At 31.9% G+C, this 26,724-nt stretch overlaps 1 protein-coding gene and 1 long non-coding RNA gene across 3 annotated transcripts in view; both read right to left on the bottom strand.

Moving 5' to 3' along the window:
• The window catches only part of LOC107439826 (uncharacterized), a 471,331-nt gene that overhangs the window by 170,416 nt on the left and 274,191 nt on the right, over positions 1-26,724 (bottom strand). The window lies entirely within an intron of this gene.
• LOC147804272 (uncharacterized) overlaps positions 8,943-26,724 on the bottom strand; it is a 34,319-nt gene continuing 16,537 nt past the window's right edge. For both annotated transcript variants that reach the window (XM_087152235.1, XM_087152234.1), the window contains exon 5: positions 8,943-26,391. The gene's annotated coding sequence lies outside the window, so the exon portion shown is untranslated. The remainder of the gene's footprint in view (positions 26,392-26,724) is intronic.

Genomic DNA, 26,724 nt, shown 5'->3' with positions numbered 1-26,724 from the left:
CAAAGAATTCTTCATCCTGGACTTTCTTTCTTCAGAATTTTAAGTTCGGCCTTCTTCAGTTCCTCAGCACATAGTTGTCCAGATCTTTTATCACTAGGCGTCTTAGCATTTCTGAAAAATCTTAAAATCCAACCGGTGATTCTTATTATTCTTTTGTACGAAGAAATGCGATGATAGTATTCGTCATTTTCTTTATTCAAGGAAGACACGACAATTTTCTTCTTCTCAGAGTTTATCACCTTTTCATCTGGAATCAATTTGTAATTAGGCCAGCGGTCTCTAGAGTCTTTCAGCCATTGCGGCCCGTGCCACCATTTTCCCTTGATAAGCGTCTTCACCGAACACCCCCTAGAAGGTAAATCGGCCGGGTTTTGAATTCCTGGAACATAATTCCATTCACTAACTTGGGACAAAGCTCTTATTTCTTTTACCCTATTGGTCACAAATACAACCCATGGACCTTCTTTCTTTATCCAATACAATGCGTCCATGGAATCAGACCAATAAAATGTCTGGATATCCTTCAAGTTCAGATCATTTTTTACAGATGTTGCTAGTCTCACTCCGATGTTACAGGCGAGTAATTCCAATCTCGGGATAGACACATTCTTTAATGGTGCCACTCGTGATCTAGCTTGTAGTAACTGACAAGTCACTTCATTTCCCCATTCTGCTCTCAAGAAAATTCCAGTAGCATAAGAAAGTTTGGATGCGTCGCAAAAAACATGCAAAGTCAATTTTGCGTCATTCAAATCCAAGCATGAGTAATTTCGAGGAATTTCTATGTCTTTCAAATCTGAGATTTGGTTTCTCCAATTATTAAACTTTTGAACGATATCTTTCGGCAGTTCAGCATCCCAAGAGACTTGAGCTTTCCAACAATCTTGGAGAAGTAGTTTCGGTATTAGAGTCACTGGGCACGTGAACCCAATAGGGTCAAATATCTTATGTGCCAATGATAATATTTTTCTCTTAGTTATGCTTTTATCATCGATACTGATATCGTTAATATCGCAAGACAACGTATCGTTCTTAAAGTTCCACAAAAGCCCTAAAACTGGGACTTTAACGTTTTCGGAATACGCAATCTTTAAATTTTCCTCAACTTTATTCTCTAGAGTGTGTGCATTATCTATCCAGCCACGCAAGTCAAATTTCGCAGAAGCTAGCAGTTTCTGAGATTCTGATCGAAAATATTCTAGTTCTGTAACAGAATCAACACTTGCTACACAATTGTCCACGTACATGGAGTCTTTTAGTTTCTTAGCCAAATGCTTTAAGTTTTCTGGTGCGTTTTCCAAATGGTGGTTTAAAACGGCAGCTAGCAGAAAAGGGCTGCACGAAACACCAAAAACAACGCGACAGTGCCTGTAAGTAATTAATTTGCGAGGGTCACCGTCTCTCCACCATAAAAACTTCAAAAAATTCCTATCACTTTCTTGCAGGCTTATTTGTAAAAAGGCTTTGCGAATATCGGCTATAACACCGATTTTACCCCATCTAAAACGATTTAAAACTGATGGTATTAGCTCTATCAAATTTGGCCCTTTTTCAATACACTCATTTAACGATAAAGAATTACGAGTTTTGGCTGATCCATCAAACACGGGACGAATTTTAGTCGTTGAATTCTCTTTGATGACTGGTCTATGAGGTAAGAAGTGTTCAGCGGACTCTGCATCATTTATTTTGTTTTGATCTGACAAAACCTGTTTTATAATGCCTTCTTTTTCCCACTCATCAAATACATCTTGATACGCATTTAACATATTACTACAATTAAGCGATTTCACGGTATTGCTAAGCCTTTTCTTGGCCAATTCTTTATGATCCGATAGTGTTACACGACCCTCCAACCAAGGTAAACAAACCTGATACCTACCGCTTTGATCTCTGGTTAATGTTTCTTGGAAATGCTTTAGAACAATTTCCTGTGTTTCTGTTTTTGTTTGTTTTTCACTCATATCGTGTATTCCTAAAGAATCTAACTCCCAGAGATCCGATATTTTAGCATAGTCTACATGTAAAGTTAATAATAACTGAGGAGTATTAAATGCATTTTCTCGTACAGATTTCCCCAGTACTGTCCACCCAAGACGCGTATTCGCAGCTACTAACCCTCCAGATAGATGTTTAATATTCCCCGTTAGCAAGGTACTTGCAAGATCTGCCCCAATAAGTATGTGAATTTCATTTGGGTTTTTTTCATATAAACAAGAATTCCCTTTTAATTCGATATCACTTGCAAAAATACTCATACCTTTTAATTCATGTTTACAGTTGGAATCACTTATTTTAGGAATAGGAGCACAAATCTGCTTCTGATCCATCACGTCAAATTCACAGCTGAATTTTTCGTCTAGACTAGTTAGCTTAACACTATACCGCTTATGTTGTTCAGTATTTTCAATACCTCCAAAAAGTCCGTGGGTGACAGTTTCCTCCCCAATGCAATTTAAACCCATTGTTTTAGCAATAAATTTACTACAATATGATCTTTGACTACCCAAATCAATAATTATTCTTACTAAATTTTTAGAATTCTGACCATGAACATATACAATTAAAGTTTGTAAATAAACTTCATTAGAACAACAATTATTAGTTAAAACACTACTTTCAACAAGTTTATTACTATTATCAGAATTATCGGATTCATTCCCTTTTAAATCATGATTTAAATAACACATTATTGATGCATGGCGCTTCGAACAAAATGTGCAAACAATTTTTGAATAACACTGATCCGCCCTATGATTCATAATTAAACAGCGAAAGCAAGCTCGTCTTTTTTTCAAAATATTCTTTTTTTCTTCTAACGATAAACTTATTGCTAATTTACAACTCGCTGAATCATGCGGTTCCTCACAAAAAACGCAGAAAGATTTTTTATTCCTGTTCTGTTTCATCTCAGAGCTCAATAAATCTGTTGCCGTATATTTCGGTTTCTCATTTTCACGTGATTGAATATTTAACTTTCTACTAGAGGGGGAGAAATTTATTTCTTCATTATGGTGCCGACTGATGTGTCTCGGATTTCTCCGATCCACTTGATATTTATTTCCAAGGTCACTTACTGCACTCATCTGAATTGAGCGTTCTCTACAACTTAATGCTTTCGAAAGAAAATTTAAAAGCTCTTTTATATCTGAATATACATTTTCATTTTCGATTTTATTATATTCTAATACTAAATCTGGGGGTAAAATTTTAAGCAACATAGGACACAATACACTTCCATAATTTTCCGGTTTTAATTCTAATGATTCTAAACTGCGTATATGTGTCATGCAATTATCATAAAATTTTCTAAAAGCGCGAATATCGTTTGAACTTTTTAACGGTTGCATATTTAAAATAGCGCTCATATGTGTGTGAATAAGTAAATCTTTTTTAGCAAATCTATCTTTTAATAATTCAATTGCGGAATCATATGATGCGTTTGAAATTGAAAAACCCTCAACCGTATTTAAAGCAGACCCACCTAAATGCGCCTTCAAATAGTTAAATTTGTCCACTTTATCTAATAATTCATTATTGTGTATCGCTGTTTCAAAACTATTCCAAAAGGTTAGCCATTGGCTGACATCACCATAAAATTTCGCGATACTCAGTTTCGGGAGTTGAATGCGCACCTTTTCTGCTGCTGATTCGTTTATTTCTGTTTTATTTATTGAACGTTGTAAGGTTATATTTTCGCTTTCCATACTCTTTACTGATGTTTGCATTTCATTCATTTTCTTTTTTGCTCTTAGTTTAGAAATAACAACCTTATCTTGATACTCTTCTGTTTTTTCAAATTCTGATTGATATTCATCATCGTTGAAGAGTGGTTCTAGTTCTTTATCAACAGAACTCAAAGAATCAAATTTGTTTGTTAATGTTTCGATTATTTCTTCGATTACACTGACATTTATATCTTCCGTTTTCGAAAGTTCTGCATCTAATTTAGTCAGTGTATTTGTTACGCTTGTTCTTAAGGAACCTCGTTTTCTTTTTAACTGTTTAATTTTCTCATCTGCCGACATCTTTTTAAATTATATATCAATTCGATAAATACACGATCTTTTAAGAAAAACTAATCGGTCTTCTCTGTCCCAGCGGGGATGCCATGTAAAAAATTATTTATCAATCAACTCAAATAAATTCAATAATAATTCTTAATTAAAGGTAAAGGTAAAATTACCTTACCTGCAATTTCTGTTGTTCTTCAATTTTCCCGGTGAGAAGATGGAAAGCTTTTCTTTCGCTTTAAAAAGGATCGCTACTCTTGTAAAAATAAAAAGATGTCAATAATAAAAAGTAACAAGTTCTGCCATTAAAGGAGTTAACTATTTCTTTTTAAAACATTTAATATTTAACACAAAACGTAACAAGAAACATAATTGATAACGAAACATTAAGCTTTTTTGAAAAGAGCATTACATATCAACCTCTTCTCTCTGAGGCGATCATTCCCCTACTGTTTACAAAACTTCCGCCTCGCTACAGTTACAGTTAAAATTTTAAAGTTAGATTGTTCGTCGCAGTTTCTCGACAGAAGGTGTTGAAGTATTTAATACTTTTAAATTTCAGGGGGATGAATGGTCTGAAAAGTATACTGATGTGGTGCGTAAATTCCAAGAGTATTGCGGTCCTAGGCAGAATATTGTCTTTGAGCGCTATAAATGTTTCTCATGTTCGCAGCAAGAAGGCCAGTCGTTCGATGTGTATTTGACTCAGTTAAAAACGCTTGCTGCATCATGTGAATTTTCGAATCAAGAAGAATTTAAGAAGATGGCAACAGGTGAGCAGTGACGTCAGCGGTTGTTACATGGAACCACGAGGACTAACATGTATAATACAATTATTCTTAACTATAAATAAAGTTATATATCTATTTAAAACTGTGTGTTTATTGAACATTACAAGTAGCTCTATTAGTTCAAGTGATAGTATTGTTGGGTAGCTATCGGTAAACTTCTCTTTCATTGTTACTTTAATGAAGAGTACTTTATTTTGATTGATTTCTATAATGTTTCTTTAGCTAAAGGAAGAAATAATCCTGGATTGTGTTTTTAAAAATTATGATATTGATGTGCTTTTTCAACTAAGAATAGATGTTTACCCGTGTCCTTTATTAGAATTTGTATTTTTATTATTATTTTACTTATTATTTACTTTTTTTTGTTTCATTTATTGAGTATATTGTATCATAAATATTTACAAACTAGTAAACCCCTGGAATAATCAGTACAAATATTAAATTTTGGTACTGATTTGTGTTCATTAAATGTTGCACCTTTTTACTTGTATATGTACTTTTTTTCTCATAAGATATATTGTTTTCATTGTTATTTCCAGCTCAGTATCCAAGATGCCATGTGCTTGTGTTGCTTATGGGTGCTCCAATAATGCTTATAAACTGGAATGTAGGAATAAAAAGGTGTCATTTCGCCAATTTCCCTTGAAGGATGAGAATCTCTTGTCTAAGTGGTTGACAAAAATTTAAAGGATTGGCTTTGTGCCAAACAAATATAGAAAAATCGGCTCACAACAGGTAAAGTTATTAAAAAAAATAAAAAAAAACAGTTTGTTAGTATTTTTCCTTAATGTTATTGATAGTTGGATTAAGAAAAACGTGTAAATAATTCATTAAAAAAAGATTTTAAAAATTTTGACATAGTAAAAGCTGTGCTACAATATTTATTTTGCTACTCATTAAAACTAAAGGAAAGTAAGCAATGTAGATCAAAAAGTAACGTACAACATTTGTTTTAAATTAATTATTAATAATCAATTCTTAACTTTATTATCTGAAAAAATTCATTTATTTTACTGTTTATTTATAATTGATGTATTTTCTTATCTCATCTCATCAGCATGATTGTTACATCACTTAAATAATTTTCCTTTATTTATGTTTAGGAAGAAGAGTAATCAAAAAAAGATGCTGTGCCAATTTAGTTCAGTTTTATTCCCCCAATGCGTGACAGGAAACGAACATCATATCAATTCCAGTGAGTTCAAATATCTGCATACTTATTTAATAAAATAATTTTAGTTTAGTATCAGAGTTGCAGTAACACAGTAATTTCCTCATTGTAAGGCGAACACTCTATTCTCGGAACCATCACAACTCTGATAGTGATGTATGCATTTAATTTTGAAATGATCATTTAATAAATGCTTTTTTTTTTTTTTTGGTTAAATAAGTATAAATATATTCATTAAAAAATTCTCCTGCATTATTTCCCCTTAAAGCTGTATTCAAAGCTGGATTCAATCGTGAATTCTTACTTTATCTCATTTTTTATGTTGATATTAAACCCACGTATTTATAATAAGTGTAGCCAGCTGTATGTAAAAAAACAAAACTATAGAGTTAATTTAATAGTAACTAAGTTACTATTGATACTACTCTCTAGTGCCTAAGCCTATAATTCTATAAGTGCTGTTACTAAAACTATTAGGCTATGACTCAATAATGTTAAGTAAAATATAATTTTAACCTTTTAATTTTTCTTTCCAACTACACATAACAGTTTCAAAACATTTACAATCATTTTATAAATTGCAGGAAAATAAAGATTTTTCTAAACAAAGGATGAAGACATTGTTGGTTAAAGCAATGAAAGATAGAAAAGAATTGTCTATGCAGCCACAGAACTCTGATTCTGAAGATGGTAATTTTTTTCAACTTTAGCTTTATTCACATCTTTGTTTGGTGCTAAATTTCAATCAAAATATATGTCGTCAGCGTTGGTAACAATGGCTGCATTCCCCCCGACATTTCCCAAATTTGTGCAAGCATGGAAATTTTACAACATATTACGGATGTTTGAAAAAAATCGAGAAGTTTAAAATGGTTTCTCAAATTTTGTTGGCACATTACCTCAGTGGTGATTTAAAATAGACTAATTGCTACTAAAATTGTTATCAATTAATCATAGTGATATTTTTCACTTAAATATGGTGCAAAAATAATTAGTTTCTGAAAAATTGACTTATATTTTGTAAAACTGTAATTAATATTATAGTTGATTGATTGATGTAAATTCTTGGCACAAGAGCCATGGAATACTATAGTTGAATGTTTCCTTAAATGCTTCTTAATCATCAGAAAATTTTGAAAAATGCTTTCCCCTTATTTTATAATAATTTTTAATTCTATAATATGCAATATTTTTAGCATTAGAGTGTAATTTTTTAATAGGTACTTTGGGCAAGGATATGCTCATCCAGCAGGAACTGATATGTGAACTAAAAGCTGAATGTTCTCGGCTCAAAAAAGAGAGGATGAAGCCCAAGCAGTGGCAAGTTTATCTCAAAAAAGAATATTAGAACTTGAAAAAGAGTGTGAAAGTCTTCGTGCAGCAAAAGAGATAGTTGTGGTTTCTGATAAAAATCCACCAGAGCTCGAAGAAGTAAAAGAGCTTATAAGATTGGATCGAAACTTACAGCTTCAAGTTCTGGATAAAATAGCTTATGGTAAATTTAATGCTTTCATAACAGACTATCTATAATTTATGTTTATTATTTTTAAAAGAATTGTGAATGTCACAATTCAAACAATGTTTGTATACCAGCCGGGTGCAATTTTAGAGAAAGGCACATATCAATCAAATTGCCAGTAAAAAATTTAATTACGAAGAAGAAATAAGCGAATCTGATTATGGACATGCTTTAAATGTTTTCCAAATATTCAATTCATAACATTAGGTAACTATTGTGATTTATATGTTAAAACCGATGTAATTTTATTAGCAGATTTATTGGAAAATTTTCGAAACGATTTGCTTACAAACTTACCGTTTGGACCCATGTTGGTATTACACAGCTCCCGCTCTTTCTTGTGATGCGATGCTATTCCATTCAAAAATAACTTTAGAACTAATAACAGATTATGATATGATTTTATTCATTGAAAAAGGTATTAGAGGTAAAGGTCAAAGAGTGTAAAGGGAGAATGACTATTATGGCATGTGCAAATGCTGTGGGTATGCACTAATGCAAATTATTTGCAATCGGGAAAAGTGTTCGCCCTTGCATCCTAAAGGAAGTTAAAATGTTACCCGTCAATTATAGATCCAATCGAAAAGCATGGATGACACAGCAACTCATACAAGAATGACTGGATAACGATTTTGTGCCGCAAGTTAGAAAATATTTTCTATCGATTAGCATGGAAGAGAAAAAGCCACTTCTAATCCTGGACAATTGCTCTGTCCACAAAATACCATTATTAATGGAAAGGGCAAATGTTTCCGTTGTATTTTTACCACCTAACTGCACTTCATTTTTGCTGCCTATGGATCTTGAGGTCCTTCAAGTGCTAATACAAAACTCAATTCTTAAGGTCGATGCTGGCCTCTTTAAATGGTGGCCAAATATTACAAGTCTTATTCAATAAAGACTGCAATATGGAACATTGCAAAAGCGAGGGAAGAAGTCGACCAGAAAACCCTTAAGGATGCTTGGAATAACATTTGACCATCAACTATTTCTTTTTTGTAATGATAAGGACGAGCTTGTCTTTGAAGGATTTCGTCCAAACAAAGAGAAAGATAGTGTGAAAGAATTATGATGCCAGACGATGATGCCCGAACAGTGTCTCAATTAACAGATGAGCAAATCAAAAATATAGCTTTGAACAAACAGGGCAGTGATACAGAAAGTGTAGACGGTGAGGAAGAACCAGCAGAAGATCGGATTTTTACTGACAATCTAGTTAATGTATTTGGAAAATGCCATTAAAGGACTAGAACAAAGAGACTTTATTACCGATCAAGAAATCATGACTCTTTAAGAGGATTAAAGAAAAGTTCTTAAATAAGATGCCGAAAATGAAACAGTTTTCTTTAAAAGATATGTTTGAATAATAAAATATTTATTCTGCAACACATTTTTTATTAAGAGTTTCTGATTTCTATGTATGGTAAATAAATTATCTTTATTTTAGGTAAGTATTTTTTTAATTTGTTTAGTTTTGATCGTTGAAAAAGCAATTTTTCTCTGGTTTGTGTGGATTATTGTTACATTAATTTTCCAACTCTTTTTTTTTTGTTGTCATTTTAATGTTTTTCAAATGATTAGTTGCGATTTATTTACGTAATGCGCTATTGACTTATACTATGCTTATTTTAAAAATTAGAAGTTTTTTTTTCTTAAGATGGTTGAGTCAGCAATTCCCTAACCCTTAATGCATTTTATCACTGTGTATTTGGCGCAATTTTGGTAAATAATCAATTTTATATAATGCTAATGGTTTGTCAATTTTCACGGCGACCGCGATAAATTTCCAAATTATATTTAAAAAAATTTTAAAAAAACAGCTTTAACTGTGGGATTGTTGTGTATTTTTTATCTTCAGTATAAATGCACCCTGCGCAACAATTCAACCCAACTGTTACATATATATCCCGCGATTCTGATCAGTCGTTTTCCAGCCTTCAATGTACAAACATGTCGTCATCGTCTTATCCTAATCATAAATAAAGATCTAATTTACCTTGATTCCTGTATGTATCATTCGTTCTAAAATTAACTATGGATTTACTAGAAAATCGGTTTTAAGATACCTTGACACAGTTCACCACGAAGGAATTCACAGTGCTATAGGGGCTTTTCGTACCAATTCAAAGCTTGCTAGCACTATATCATGAACCATCCCTCAATTTTCGCATTTCTGCGAGCGATTGGTATTTTATGTTGAATATATCTGATTTTATTCGCTCTTATTTATTATCCATTCACCGTTTTACCAGTAGATCTGTAAAGAAGAATAAGGAAAAGTATTCAGGGAAAAGGAAAGTTGAATCTTTGAGTCGTTCTGAAACAAAAAATAACAGCTTATTACAAGCAGCTATACAGAAAAATGATAAAAATCTTTTGTTACACATTCAAAACAAGGACCTTGTTGCCATTGAAATGTATTACCACAGATCATGCTTCAAAAATTATACTAAATTTCTAAGTGTCAAGAAAATTTCTGTTAATGAAGTTGACATAAAGTAGGAAATATTCAGAATCTTTTGTACTGATGTTATCGAGTCCACATTTATTAAAAAACATAAAATTTATGAGATGAACAAATCGACTACTTTATTAGTTCAAATTGTTTTACAGCATGAAAACGAGGACATTAATGGGTAACGCAATGATAGTTTGAAAAGAAGATTTCAAAAAAATTTCCCACAACTTGATTTTGTGAAACGATGGCATCAAGAATAAAGCACCTTTGCTTTATTATTTAGAAAATTGTTCGGATAAAAATATTATAGACTTAAACAAATATCAAAACACAAAGTCAGCCATTGTTGCTGATGCAATGGCTTTTATTCAACAAGCACCAAATTCATTTGCCACTTTTGGAGAATTCGCCACCTACATTTTGCAATCTCTAATTAAGCTGGCAAAAAAACTCTAACTGCTCCCGTGTTGACTTTGTATTTGACAGTTATAATGAATTGAACATCAAATCAGCCGAACGAAAGAGAGGAAGCATTGCTGGAGTACAACTAATTAAAATACACTGGTTATCATAAATTAAGGAAAAATCACAAAAATAGCGATAACTCTTTCAAAAGTAAGCCAAACCGTGCAAAATTTGCATATGTTGTCCACTAAGAGTAGCTGAGTAAAATTGCAATATGCAAATTAGTGGCGCTGCACTCGGCTTACGTCATCTGCCTGGAGCATAAAAGTCCAAGTTTGAGAGAAAGCACACAAATTTTACTGTGATTGCGACATTGAAAATCTGAGATAGCCAATTCGTAATAATGACCTCTAGGCATCATTTGCCTGAAGAACTACGATGGAGAGCCATCGGGAGACTAGAGGCAGGGCAGAGTCAATCAGAAGTGGCCAGATGGCTAAATGTGAGTCCATCTGTGGTTCATAGACTTTGGAGGCAATTTCAAACCACAGATTCGGCATCTAGGAGGTTCAGTCAAGGACGGCCAACTGTTACGACCAGTGCCGATGACCGATATTTGACATTAAGTGCACGCAGGAATAGAACCGCTACTCCGACACATCTTAGATCCTCTCTTGCTGCAGCCACCGGAAGGTTGGTGTCAACGTCAACTGTGCGCAGAAGGCTCCACGAAGGTGGTCTGTATGCGAGACGACCAGCCATTTGCGTGCCGCTCACATCACGCCATAGGAGAGACCGTTTGCAGTGGGCCCGACAACATGTCCACTGGACGTCAGATCAATGGAGGCCTGTTCTCTTTACGGATGAGTCCAGGTTTAGTCTAGAAAGTGACAGTAGACGTTATTTGATATGGAGAGAACCTGGGACCCGTTATCATCCATCAAACATCCGTGAAAGAGATGCATACGGAAGAGGCAGTGTCTGTGTTTGGGGAGGCATATCCTTAGGAGGGCGCACATACCTCCATGTCTTTCCAAGGGGAACCGTGAATGCTCAGGTTTATCGAGACAACATCCTTGATGCTTATGTGCGCCCATATGCCGGGGCAATTGGTGATTGCTTCCTGTTACAGGACGATAATGCAAGACCACACAGAGCTCGCATTGTTGATGATTATCTTCAACAGGAAACAATTACTCGCATGGAGTGGCCAGCTCGATCCCCGGACTTGAATCCTATCGAGCACGTTTGGGATGCTCTAGGGAGGCGTGTATCTGCCATCAATCCGCCCCCTCAGACCCTTGCAACTGCTTTACAAGAGCAATGGCTCTCACTTCCTATTGAACTGATAGACCGCATAATTGAAAGCATCACACATCGCTGTTTGTGCTGTATTGCTTCTAGAGGCAATCATATTCCATATTAAAGGTACTTTTTCTATTGCAAACCGATACTTCCAATTTGTTTATTTTATACATGTGCTAATTTCTATACTACTATTAATGTCTGATAATTTCTTTTTATGTTGTTTAATACCTTACTATGTGTTGTATATTGTGGGTAAGTTTCATAAAATTCCATGTGTAATTTCTTGAGTTATCGCGATTTTTGTGAATTTTCCTTAATTTATGATAACCAGTGTATATCAAGCGAAACAAAAAATGCCTATACAATTTCAGAAATTCTTAGCATCTGGCAAAAACAAAGAACTTATTGATTTTTGGAAAAAATGAAGCCCTTGTATTTTCGAAAATATTGAAATTTATATCACCCGTGAAAACATTTGTCATCAGTTTTTTAATAATTCAAATGAACTTACTGTTGAGAATGTTATAGAACTTGAATGTAATCACGAAGAAGCTGATTCAAGAATGTTCCTTCATGCTGGACATGCAGCACTTTTTTATGATAAAGTTTTAATCAAGAGTTCTGATACTGATGTACTTGTTTTATCTGTATCTTCGATCCATAGAATTAATACTTCTTTGTTATATATAGAGAAGATCCTGCCCAGAAGAGACTCAGTATTCTCCAGCGCCTTGCTGGAGCAAGATGAGGTTGCACTAGACGAACCTTGCTACAGACTTATCAAATGTTTATTCGTCCCTTTTTGACTTATTGTTGCGAGCCACTTATTGTGGTGGGGGAAAAGTTCTTGATTCTTAGGAAAAAGTTCAAAATCAGTCCCTGCGTATCATTACTGAGGTGGTAAAGACTACTCCGATTGATGCTACGCTTTTGGCGACTGATGTTAGACCATTGCAATCTGTAGTTCAGGAGAAAGCTATAATTCTCTGGAAAGATCATCCGAGTCCCTGGTTGCTTTTCACTTTGGAATGAGGCAAACTGGGACCTAAATAGAAATTTAAAGACTCAAAGGTGCTTTCTTCAGGGAGTTTTACACTTGAAAAACACTCTCGGAATAAATTATGATCCTGAGTATCTTGTCCCAATCCAAAATCCCATAAATTTGAAACATTTCCAAATTTATTTGGATTTATGTCTAAGTGTAAATAAACGCAATACGGATCCCGCTATTTTGAAAGTCATGACTTATGAAGTATTGAGCTCTTACAAACCTGAGCCGGTTTCATGTAGTTTTCATCCTCGCACCTGTTTGACACCCCCCTCTTCCAATTGCTCAAAGGGAGTGGCTGGGTAGGGAATTGGGGTTAGTGTATGTTTGTAGTCATTGACATGCCAAGGGCTAGATGCAAATTTCGCCAATGTGGGGAATTACAATTTGGGGGCACATAACGTAAAAATATATTCTTTTTCTCCTGAAAGAATTGACTGTGCGTGCTCGAGAAATCGAAACTGCGAAATAATGGGGGGTAAAACTTCGTTCGCACTCCTAGTTAGTAGTATCGATATCATGAGTAGAAATCAATGCTTATAGCAACCCATTCCACAAACGTACGAGTTCTAAGCAAATTATTTTGCAATAGTATGAATCCAAAAAAAATGTAGATCCCTTTCTTTCTGACAAAATCGCAAGTCTTATCCTCGTTTATTTTTCTTTTGCTAAATATAAAATGGCCTTATATTTCTTGCAAACGTCAGGAGGAGGAAAAAACCTTATCTTGGATAACGAAATCTATTATCTAAAAAATAGAAAAAACGAATTCAGCTATTGGCGATGCTGGAGATTTCAACACTCTTGTCCGGCGCGTGTAACATTAGTAAATGATGTTTTATAAACGCGTGTCGGACAACATAACCACGAGTCCGTTGAGGGGCTAATTGCCAAAAAGGAATTCGAAGAAAATTTAAAAAAGAGAGTTGTGGCTGAAGGGACGACGCCTATCCCAAAACAGTATCAACTTTATTTATATATATATATATTAATATGAAATTTTTTATATCTGGCTCGAATTAAAAATAATAGGTCATCCATGATTGCATTTCTAATTAACCAATTAGGCGCCAAAGCTCCCGCTATGGAAACAAACTCTTTATTTCCCCCGTGTCTCTTTCATAGATTTCTTTAATTTCTAGAATTGTAACGCTAAATATAAACTCTAATTTTTATGAGAATGAATCCCAGAAATTCAATTATTTGTATTCGATTTTTATAATAAAAATAGGTAAAATATGAAAATAGTGGGTATTTTTCCATTCGCTTTTTTTAAACACAATGCTGAAAACTATTAATTGTAGAAAATTTATTACAAGCACTTGATAATGACTTCCAGTTTGTCAGGGAGCTTTGGCAAGAACTATCTATAAAAATAAAACAATTTGTACAAATTTTTTTTTTGCTTAACATGTTCATTATTAAGTGCAATAATTTCAAAAAATTGAGAAGAAAAAGAAATACATCGACATAGAGGCACACAATGGGTTTAGTCTTAAAATTAAATTATATGATACTTCTTCATGTCTGCATTAAATTTAATATATGTTTGAGCAACGCGATATTAATAATTTGAAAAATTTATTCTCTTTTAAGAGGAACATCGTATTTAAAAAATTCTAAAAGTAAAGAATCTCATTTTTAAAATTTTTTTCTAGAACTCATAAGAAAACTTCATTTTTGCAAACATTTATGATATTACATTTATTAGGACATGAATACTTCGTCACTTCCTCCCAAAGAATGTTATTTTCTGTAACTGATACATAGTATAAAAAATATTTTTTTAAATGAAGGTTTGGATTAATATTCATTTTAAAGTTGGAGAAATTTTAATAAAATTTCTTAATTCAATTGTCATTGATTGAAATCATTTGAAGCATTCAGCCAATTAAAATTATTTTTACAGGAATTATTTAATAGATAGTTAGCTTTGCTTTTCTGATATATTTTACAGGGATATAGGAATTATTTTAAATATTTAAACAAATATTAAACTATTTAAAAGAAATTTAAATAGTTATTAAAAAAAAATTTTTGAATAGCCAATATCTATTACAATTTTTATTTAATATTATAATTTTTAACAAAGGGTTCGGTGGTATATTGATTGAATTCTATATATTAACAATCAACCTTGCATTACAAACTAACTTTTTTCTTTTTTACAGTCACATGGGGATTATTTTAAATATTTAAACAAATATTAAAACTATTTAAAAACAAATGTAAACAACTATTAAATAATAATAATAATAATTATTATTATTATTTTTGCATAGTTAAGATCTCTGCGATATTCTAATTTTTAAAAAGGGTTTTAGTGGTAAAATTTCTAAATTATCTTATTAGAAAATCTGAACTTTATTTTATTTCGAATTTCAATTGGAAACAAATTTTTAGAGTTGGAATTTTTAAGATATCAAAATTTTAGCAAAACACTTGTATATTTATTTTTTTGAAATAGAGTTTATTTTATTTCTTGCATAATTTTAGTAAAGAAATTGGAAAAGAAGCTACTTCAGTGGAAAATGCTGCCAACCTTCCATCATATAACACGATCAAAAACAGGCTTTATAAAGCAAGACATGAGACGAGGCCTGTTTTGTCTTAAGCTATAGAGGAGTTACTTCTATCTGAAGAATGGTGCAGCATCAAGAGAAATAATTTCTTGCTTGTGGATAATAGAAGCGGAGATGAAAGATTTTTGGTAAATATTAAAATGAAAATACTTTTTATAAATAAAAAGATGTATCAAGGAGTTGGTGAAATTTTAGCTAAAGGGTTAATATTTTGAGAAAGAATTTAAAAAAAATGAAGAAAAAAAAATGATATTTACCTTTAAAAGTTATGACAAAATAAAAAATTGTGCAAATTTAAATAACATTAAATTGTAGTTTAAATGTATTATAAATTTAATATATCATAACTTATGCGAGAACTTTCATTTAACAAGGTTAGATTGTATAATTTTTAGTCTACAATAGTCTCATTACATTGGGATACTATAGATAACACACTTCAAAAGAAAATATTATTTTAAGAGCATGCATATTAACTATTGTACACTTATATCCTTTAAAATGAAGATAGAAGTTTTAACGAAGAAAAACATTAAATAGCACTGTTACTTTAATTTATGAATTTTTCGGTTTTGAAGACTTAATTCATTATAAGTACTGTAAACAATTTGATATATAATCAGAAAATTATTCTAATTTACAAATACAGAAAAAGACAAATAGGTTGATTTTCTCTTATTATCAATACATTCTTTATAACGTTAATTTTTTTCTAGGTATTCTGTACAGCTCAAAATTTGAAGTTGCTATGTTCATCTCATAAACTGTGGATGGATGGAACATTTAAAATTGTACCCCGGTTGTTCAAACAACTGTACACTATCCATTCACGGTTTATGGGTGAAATCTTTCCTCTTGTGTACTGCCTCATGCAAGACAAGAGGAAAGAAACTTACAAAAAAGTGTTTCAAGCCATTAAATGTGCTACGAACAATGCAGAACTTGCATTTAACCCAGCAATCTGCATTTTGAAATTGCAGTCATGAAAGCCCTGGAGGAAGAGTTCACTAACAATTCGGTGACAGGCAGCTTCTTACACTTTGGACAAAGCATATGGAGAAAGTAAATAGAATCATTTACAAAATTGAATTTCGTTAACATATATTTTTTCTTATTCTGAATGTATATATTTTAATTTGCAAAGTATTTCTCAGATGATATTAAGTTGGAAGATTAAAGAAATAGACTACTATTTAGCATAAGATTCAATTTTAAGAGATTTTTATTTAGCTGCAGTATCAATTCAATTGTAACTACTTCTAATTATTCAATTGTAACTACCACTAAGACTTACATTTCAAATTATTTATATTGAAGGAAAAAACATACCTTGCATTCCCTTTCAACAGAAAACTGAAGAAAAAAAATATGCTATAAAAAATTGTTAATTTCAATCTTTTTTAATAAAATTTTGAATTTTATTAGTCATTACTTTTTGCATTTTCAGTTACCAGTGTCAACCCTGTAGCCCTTTTTTTAAAATATCTTTTAACATATTCACATCTAAACTATAATTAATTAGTTAGTTATTGGCGCAAGAGCCAGTTGTGGCTATATCGCACCTACAACTTGGTTTTGATTAAATATCTATACTGATATATCAAAACCAATGACTTTGAGGTTCTGAACTATAAAGCTGAATTGTCAGAACCTTCGTCAAGTACCAGAGAGCAAACATATTATTTGATTTCAGGATTTTCAGAGCATTAGAATTAATTTCAAGTTTTTAAAAACAGCTTTATCAAATTACAGTTGGATTTAACCAACAAAAGAATTTTGTGTACAATTTTTGAATAATTTATACTTTAAATTTAATTTCATATAAATTAAAATAAGCTGTCATTTTTACAATGACCCTGTAAATTCTGTTGCCAGAGGATCTAAAAAATAATCTTTAACAACTGGACAATATATTAGAAACTGCTTCATAAATTTAACCAATTTATTATTTTACCAATAAAAATTCATTATAGGTTCAAAGACGTGGCCTAGTAAGGCACTACAGAACTGTGGACAAATAAGAAGGTGGATCAGGCGTATTGCGGCACTTCCTCTAGTACCACCCGAGGAAGTAAGTAATGCCTACCTTTGGATAAAGCAGGAGGATCCCTCCCAATATGTGCCTCAAGCGATTGATATGTACACATATTTGGATAAGACATACTTGAATGAGGTGGACGTCCTATTTGAAAAGTGAGTTTTTTCTTAGTTAAATTCAAAATTTTTATTTTAAGATTACATTTAAACCAAGTTAACTATTATTATTTAAGTTAGTTACTGATTTCAAATTTTAATCAAAACATGGATTGAGAAGAATGTAGGGTTCGGCAGCCCTTTTGAAATTATTTTATTACTTTATAACTAGGGGGGGGGAACTAAAAATTCGCTATGAGTCATAGATTTATCTTATAACTGCCTGTTGAAAAAGCCGACCCAATTTTCAGTTTACTACTGCCAATGGTCAACTCTGTAGCCTTGTAATTTTGAAGCGCAGAAGATTAGAATAAAGTATTAGACAAACTAGACTTAGTCGAAGATTTTTTAAAGGAACTAACTCCTATTTGCATTACGTGGAGAGAACTACGAAAACCTCCCATAGTTAGCCTGCAGTAAGAGATTATAACCCATGCTCCGTCTACCACTGAAAATATTTGATGACAGCCTTGTGGTCAGTGCGAGCTGGGAGCATAATTCATGTGGACCAGCCACCACTGAGATTTAAACCCAGATAGATTAGGAGGCAAGCGCTCTGAATATATAGACATTAATATGCGTGTTTAAACTTGAAATAAACGTTGTCCTTTAATTTTATCGTTTGGACATCTAGCCCTGAATGAGATGTTAGGAATGTATTAGGCAATTTCAGAACATTCTTACATAGAAAGTTTTTTGGTTCTGTGATAAAAAAAATTTATATTGTGGTTAAAGATAATGTTTTGAAATTACGTCTAGCTTAACTGTTTTGCAACGAAGAAAAAATATTTAAATGGCATTGACATCTGATAGTCACATTCTAATTTCTATCCCTGCTTTAACTACATTAAAGAATTTTTACTTTACTCAACAATACTAAAGAATTTTTACTTTAATCAACTACCCCATCCGATTTTCACCTACACCCCTATCCTTCAACCCCTTCCAATATTTTTCCTTCACCCCTACTTGAGAATGGATAGCTTCACAGGTGTGAAAAGTCAAAACGATAGTAGCGACACCCTTTGGTGCGGATGAATACACGAGCGGGAAAAAGAGCGGCAATTCGTTTTTAGGCATTCCATGTGCTAACAACTCTGGGTGAACGTGATCTGAGGGATGATGCGGGGGTGGCCGGCCACGCGCGCTTTTAGGATAAGTCCTTTACTTTTTTTTAATTTTTATGTGCCCGTAATTTCTTTTGTTGTTATTTTATTTTGATATGATGTAAACTAAAGAAAAAATGATTATCTTTAAATAATCTGCCTAACTGATATGTAAGTCATGTAGCAGTAAACTAACTCTTTTAAATTGTAAACTAACTTGACTATGATTAAGTTCTTTAAATAAAAACATTAAGTCTAGATTAGTTATGTTGTTGGATGTGAATCCTTTAAGTTTAATTAGTTTTTATCTTTCAGCTAATCAAGATTATTATTGCAGTAATAGTAAACGCGCTAGTAATTTTAAAATTAACTAAAGTCACTTCTACATGTTATATCTAGTAAATTATGTTTGTTCAAGTTAAAAATTCTCACAACGCAATATTTTAGAAAATCATTTTTGATTCCTTAAATATATTTATTCTCTATTCAAAAATAAGATATAACAGTACTATGCAATACAGAGTTAGTTTATGTTTAACATTACCATGACAAATAAAAATCAATGATTCTCATATCAGTGTTTAAAAATACTCAAAATACTGCCATAAATTGTGATATATCTTATTTTTGTATTTTTTCAGAAAAAAATTTGGAACCATTTTCATAGTGGGAATGAAAGAACAACGAATCATGTGAAAGGGTGGCATTCCAAATTAAACCGAAACCCACCACCTAGAGATTTTTCTCCATGATTTCTTTGAGATCCAGGTGGAAGATGAAGGGAAAAGAAACATGCTTATTGCAGGTAGAGCAGCATATAAAATCCATTACGAGCGACTCGGTGGTCTCAAAGAAGAGTTGACAAGAGGGACACGGACCCCGCCAGATTATATAGATGCAGTGTCATATGTCACAACATTGAAAGGTCTTGATTGTTGAATCTGTCATGTTACAAAATCAGAAAATGCATGGAAATTTTGTACATATCTTATTTATCTGTAATTATATATTTTGTTTAAGTTTTTGTACATATATATTTAAAAACTGTGTTTATTCAGAGATTACGATTTCTTATCTAGTGACGTATTTTTTACTGTTTTTTGAATTTGAATATTGTTTACTGCACAAATAAAATAAGTTATATATTTAAAATTTAACAGATGTCATCCAATCAGGAAAAACACAGTTCAACTTTTCTGGACTTATGGATTTCTTCAAAAAACAAGAAGTTAAGTATTAGCAAAGTTCTAACACTTCTCAAAGTAAGCAAAATTTAATCGTAAATGAGGTTCAAAGTTTACCTCTTAATATTGATCAACAGGGAGCAGCTCTGGATATAGGGGAGCCATCATCTGAGTACAACGGAGACACATTCTAACAAAGACAATGAATTTTCCGAAATAGAAGAATGTACGCAGCAAACAAATATTTAGCCTCGCGATATAAAATGCCAACCATCAACGGATTTCAAATTTCCGAAATAATCCCAGAATAGATCTTGCCTTCACTCCTGGTTTTCTAAATTCCATTGGCTGCATTACAATAAAGAAAAAGATGCAGTTTTATGTTTTGAGTGCGTGGATGCAAATCAATTAGGTCTTAAAAATTCTATCAACAAAATGGAACAAGAATTTTTGTCAACTGGATTTTTGACCATTATAAGTAATCTACTTTTGAAGCAATCTAAGGAAGATCAAAAAAATGCTTGCTTTGAAAATAGTTATTAGCTCACTGAGGTATGTGGATAGATCTGGGGAAGCTTTTAGGGGCCACAAATCTTTCGATGGTAATCTTTACAGCCTTCTTGAAGAACGTGCGATGGATTTTATAACCCGGCTGAAACTACAGCAAAATCATTGCATCAAACTATTAAAGATGTTTTGCATCGTTTAAGATTTGGATTAGATTTCAACAGCTTTAGATGGTTATTTTTTGATGGAGCAGCTAATATGTCTGAGAGATTGAATGGATTGCAAAAACTTATAACTGATGAGCAGCCCAAGGCTATTTACGTCCATTGCAGCAATCACGCTCTGGATTTGGCTTTGCAAGAAACAGCCAGAAACTGTAAGTTATTTGGTGAAACTCTTTCACTTGTGAAAGATGTTTCAGGTTTAATCCCCGATTCAAGAAAAAGAAAAGCAATATTTTTAGACATTGATTTGGACTCGGAGGTTACTGCCACACAATATTTGTTGCCACTATGCCCAACAAGATGGGCAGTAAGAGTTAAAGCTCTGGAACGATTATAAAAGGGTTATCGAAACCCTGAAAGTTCTCATCGAGAATCCAGGTTTACAAAATGATGGTAAAACGGAAGACTTTGTTTTGTATTAAAGCTTCAATATCAGTATTTTTCCCCTGCGAACAACGGTCATCAGCCCTACAATCCCCAAGCTACAAAGCTTTTGGAGCATATCAAGTTTCAAATATTCTTCTAGAAACTTTAATGAGTTTAAGAGATGAACAGAAGCTTCAGGATATGTGGGAATTATCATCAGCAGAAGCCTATTTGTTTGGGTTTGTTTTTTGATAAAACGTCAAGAAACAAACTTTGTATTGGCTCGCCCTCTTCCCCAGTAAAAAAAAAAAAAAAGTTTGCACGTCACTGTCTTTATGGCAACAAAGTTGCAACCTCCAATCTTTCAATAAATTCCATAATATTAAAACAGATTTGGACCAGTTGCCTGTGCTGCACTTGCGTAGTGCAGACGTTAAACTTACCCGCCTGCGAATAAGTCACACAGGGTTAACACACCTTCATTTGCTATTTGGATAAAGTGACCACATTTTTATTGAGACAAAGCGGGACAAATGGGATGAAATGAGAATTACAATTCTGTCAAACTTTTAACACGCACAATATATATATAAAAATACGAATAGATGTTTGCAAAAATATCATCATAGTATAGGTCATAGGCTGTCATCATAGGCTGTTTGAATAGTATAGGTATAGAATGTGCTCTGCACAACCTACTCTAATATTTTTTTGCTTCAAATGTTCGATAAGTTTCGTAAAAATGTTATTGATGCCTCTTCTAGCTTTTCCACCAAAATTTACGTTAGTGTTATCAGCACAATGGGCAATAATTTTATTTCGTGAAGTTTCATCAGGCAATGAAACAAAATCTAATATTCTAATTTTAATTCCTGTTTCTGGATCAAAAAATCTAACACCTGTGGGAAATAATTATAAATCTTTGTGGTTGGAAACATCAGAATATATGGATATAAATGCGCATTTTTCTAATTCTTTCTGCAATTGTGAAAACGAATATGGTGACATAACATTACAAATAATTGCTTCGGTTTTTGTCCTTGCACATGCATATTTTTTGTCGTATAATGTTTTGATCACTTGCGACGTACAATCCATTGATCTGAAACTTTGATTGTGGTTTATGATGCGGAAAGCAAATAGCCCTTCCGCTAATGCTAGTTGTTTTTCCGTGTTGCTAAAGCTAGCACTGTTAAAAAACTGTTCCATTTTAGATGAGTAAACCTACCTGACATCTACCTGTTAAACACCCAAATTTGTTTTTGCTTATCACCTTTTCTAATTTATATAAATCCTCATCACTAAACTTCATTGTAACGATCTGTTTTTAGTGGAAATGCTAAAGAAGAAATTGAAGACCATCCGAGACTATTAGACAGGAAATAAAAGAAAATTACCAACTGGTTCAGCTGCAAAAAGAAAGTGCAGCACCGATCATCAAATACTAGATTCATTAAGGTTTTTAGATGGAACCTATTTGATAATTAATGAGTAAGTCTTATTTTTCTGGGCTATAGAAGGGCTAGTTCACTCCGCTCTTAGAGCTGAAGCTACGATTTCCCTCCTCATGACGTCACTGTGTCCACAGATCTCGGAGATCGCAAGCAAAGATATGATAACTTTGCATCTTTCTCTTTGTAAAAATAAGTTAGACTTTTTCTGGTTATTAGCTTTCAAATTTTACTTAATTAACACATTATTTCCATTCATAAACATAGTTTAAAAAAACTTTCTTGGCCATTATATTAAAAAAAATACCATTTTAAACTTATAAAAATATTTTACTAGTTGGTGAAAATGACACGATAAATACTTTATTTTAAGAAGTTCAGTTTTAACTTTAACTATTAAGAAAAATGAAGGCATATATCGACACTTTTTTATCTACATATTCTTTTATAACAATAAGTTGAGTTAAATTTAGAATCCCCGATTTTAAAATATGCCGTTAATGGCAATTTGTTCATACTTAATCATTAGGAAACATCAACCTTAAACGCTAATTACTGAAACAAAATAATAATTTAGGTTCATAATGACATTAGAAATTTTACAATTGTTTATAGATATTTAAATTTACGATGATATAATTTATAGATACAGTCGGACCCCGATTTAACGAATTCATCGGGACCGGAAATTTTATTCGTTAAATCGGGGTTATTCGTAAAATCGGGGTTCAAAAAAATTTGTTTTTTGTACATATGTATTATTAAAAATTACTAGTTATAAGCGACTATCTAAGATAAGAAAGGAATTTCCTGTTTGACTCATAGTCCACGTGACAAACCCCCGAAAAATGACCTTGCAAATGTAATATGTCTTATTGACTTTACACACCTACCCACGACGAATTTTGTTTTTCCCTGTTGCGGGCTTTTCTTTTGTTTGAGACGAATATGCACTTTTTCTATTTTATTCCTCCCAGGAATTTTTTTTCCCTTTAGAATCTGCCAATTACAAAAAAAATGCAATATTTTTCTGATCAAAATTAATGAAAAATATTTTTTCCGGATGCTGAAATAATTCGTTAATTCGAGGTTAATTATTCGTTAATTAGGGGTTTTTGACTCTGTTTTTGCTGGGGTTGAAAAATAATTCGTTAAATCGCGAAATTCGTTAAATAGGGGTTCGTTAAATCGGGGTCTGACTGTATTTAAATTCAAGAGAATATAATTTTTAAAAGAATCATAAATATTTAGAATAACTACATTAAAAAAATAAGTTATGAAATTAGGAGAATTTCAACTGTACACTATATATTTTATTTATACTTTTTACTTACGTTTTAATTTTCTTTGACTTTATCCATTTTTTAATTCTTTTCACCTGCCTTTCTTTATGAAGTAACGAGGCGGTTTCTATTTAGATAATGAATTTTTATAAAAGTTCTTTACGACAGAATAAACGTATTGCTGTTTTATATTAACTGTGTCATTTCGGAATCCATTCTTTACATAGTTGTTCATTTACTTTAGGGAACACGCGAAAAATTATACATTTTCCGTTTGTTTTTGTATCAGAATTTTTGGAAGTTGCAATCGCGCAAACTGGCATTTCGATAATAGTTTTAAATTCTTGTAAATTCACTGCAAAAACTGAGGAAAGTCATTATAGAAAATAGCAAATGTCTTAGAATATCTCGCAAAAAGAAATGGTCCAATATTAGTTAGAGCTAGTAAGGCCAAAGGCTCCGCTCTTGAAGTAAAAGTGCAAGCTTTGCGCCAGAGTGACGTCACTAGAGTGACGTCGGAGGATCGGCGCGGCGAGAGATACTTCAAAGGAGTGAACCAGCCCTTCTATTCTCTTTAGCCCTGTTATTTTTAATATGATGTTTAGACAAATTTGATCAAAATTGTAGAATGTAATTTACATAAAGCTAAGTAGGATAGCTTTCGTTTAAGAAAACATTTTTTCATGCAATAGACAAATAGTGGCGTTTTCAGCTGCACGAAAAAAAAATTAAAAGAATCTACTAACTGTACTATTCAAACAAATGCTAACAAACCAAAACTCTGTCATGTTATCAGTAAGTTTCCGGCTATTTGTAGCTACTTGTCGAGACAAGTATTACTGTTATAAACATGCATTTTTATTATCATACATTTCCATACAATATTTTTAAAAAAACTATGATATAGCAACTGATGTCTGTGTTTTAATAATTATATATTCTATTAATTTAATAATAGAAAATGAGTAAAGTTTAAGATTTAGTTTAAAAATAGCTTTATTACATTATCTGAAAAGGGTAAAGTATTATTTGAAATATATATTTTTAGACTTATGAAAGATATTATTATTATTCAGACATTTAAGCTTATGAAATAAATTTTTTATAAAATGTGTTAAGTGCTTTAATTTTTTCTAGACAGATAAGTTAGGAATATACAAATTATTCTAATTTTATATACGAGAAAAAACAGCAGAAGTAAATTATGCTTATTTCCTCATTCTGAGACTATGACACTTTTGTAGTTTACGAAGTTACCCATGCAGCAGAGATAAGTATTAATTACGTGAAAATAACGTTAAAATGCCACAAGGTTTAGAGAAAAAAAACGTTTATTCAAAACGTTTTATTTCCGTTTCGAGTGGTAGTCACGAATTAGGTAAAAAAGCGTTTATATTTGGGGTGTTTTTAACGTAAAAATGACCATAATTTGCCCGATTTTTGACTAAGGTGAATTTCGTAACCAATTTTTCACGTTATTTTTACCAAAATATTATCGTTTATTTTCGGTTATATATATTCGTTCTTTTTACCCGGAATATTCACGTATTTTTAACGCTTATTTTTACTATAGGAAATTTCGTAGCAGACTTTTAACGTAAATTTTACTTTATATGAACCAAAATATTAACGTTAATTTTCGGTTTTATATATTCGTTTTTTTTTACCCTGAATATTTACATATTTTTTACGCTTATTTTTACAATAAGGAATTTCGTATCAGACTTTTAATGTAAATTTTTCTTTATTTGAACCAAAATATTAACGTTAATTTTCGGTCGTATATATTTAGTTTTTTTTACCCTGAATATTCACTTATTTTTATTATAAGGAACTTCGTAATCGATTCTTAAGGTAAATTACTATTTACGTTACAATTTTCCGTTATATAATTATTTAACTACAATCTTTCGCTATATAAATTTAGTTTTCCTTACAATGAATATTTAAGCATTTTTCATGTATTTTATTATAAGGAATATTGTAACCGATTCTTAACGTAAATTTAGAGTCATTTCACCCAAATTTATAAAGTTTCTTTTGTATAACCATTTCATTACTGTATGTATTCTTCCATTATAAATCACATTATATATATTTAACTTACTGCCGCTAACACAAACCATACTTAATGCTTTCAGTTTCTACATTTTGATCAATTTTATAGCTAAGATAAATCAGAGAATTAAAGTCATTTTCTCACTCTGTCATTGCATAGCTAGCAAAAGTTGATTTCTTTACAACATTCTTTATTTTCATTGCATAAATTCTAATTTTTTGGAGTGGAATAATTTAGAATTCTTCTTTCACAATTAAAAATATTCAACTAATAGAATGCATTCTCTTCGATAAAGTTCTTAATGGAATTAGGACTAGATTCTGTAGAAAAGAATATACCACCATTCACCCATGTTCAGTTTTCAGATACTATAATAATTTTTTCATTGAAGTCATTAGTCAGTGTAAGATTTACTTAATACTAATGTTCTAAAATATAAACTAATAATTAGACATACCATTAGAATTAGATTAACTTAATTTCAAAACAAAGTTTTAGAATTAGTAAAAGAAGTGAACACTCAATTATTTTTTATACAGAAATTTATTTTTGTACAGATAAATACAGATATTATAAATAAATAAAAAAATAAAATTTGTTTCTTTATATATAAAGATTAATTCTTTTGCCGGCATTTTGCAGCCTTCAGCCACATTTTAATGGCCTCCTCCACCCTGCTGACAGTGTTGCCATTCTCATTTGAATTATGATGCAGAGCAGCACCTGGAAGAAAAATTTATAATTGTAGAACATGAAAAGAATTTATAATTGTAGAACATGAAAAGCAAAAATTTTGAAAATATAATAAAATTAACCATTACATTTAATATGAATTTGATTGGAATGATACACTATAATTAATAATATAAGAGATTTTTGTTAATAATTTTTCCTTAAATTAGGCCATTAAAATTTGACTAATGTGTATCGACTACCACTTCACAATCACAACATTATAATAGGTCATTTGGTAAGAATACCAACTCTTTGTCTGGAGCCTACATTCCTCTCCTATACACAGACATAGGGGAATATCTACTTTTTATAACATTTTTT

The sequence above is a fragment of the Parasteatoda tepidariorum genome, chromosome 9 (assembly GCF_982258835.1).
Source record: "Parasteatoda tepidariorum strain Cologne lab strain chromosome 9, Ptep-v5.0, whole genome shotgun sequence".
Classification (NCBI taxonomy): Eukaryota; Metazoa; Arthropoda; class Arachnida; order Araneae; family Theridiidae; genus Parasteatoda; species Parasteatoda tepidariorum.
The sequence above is the reverse complement of the archived record's forward strand: the minus strand, read 5'-3'. Positions and strand labels throughout refer to the sequence as shown.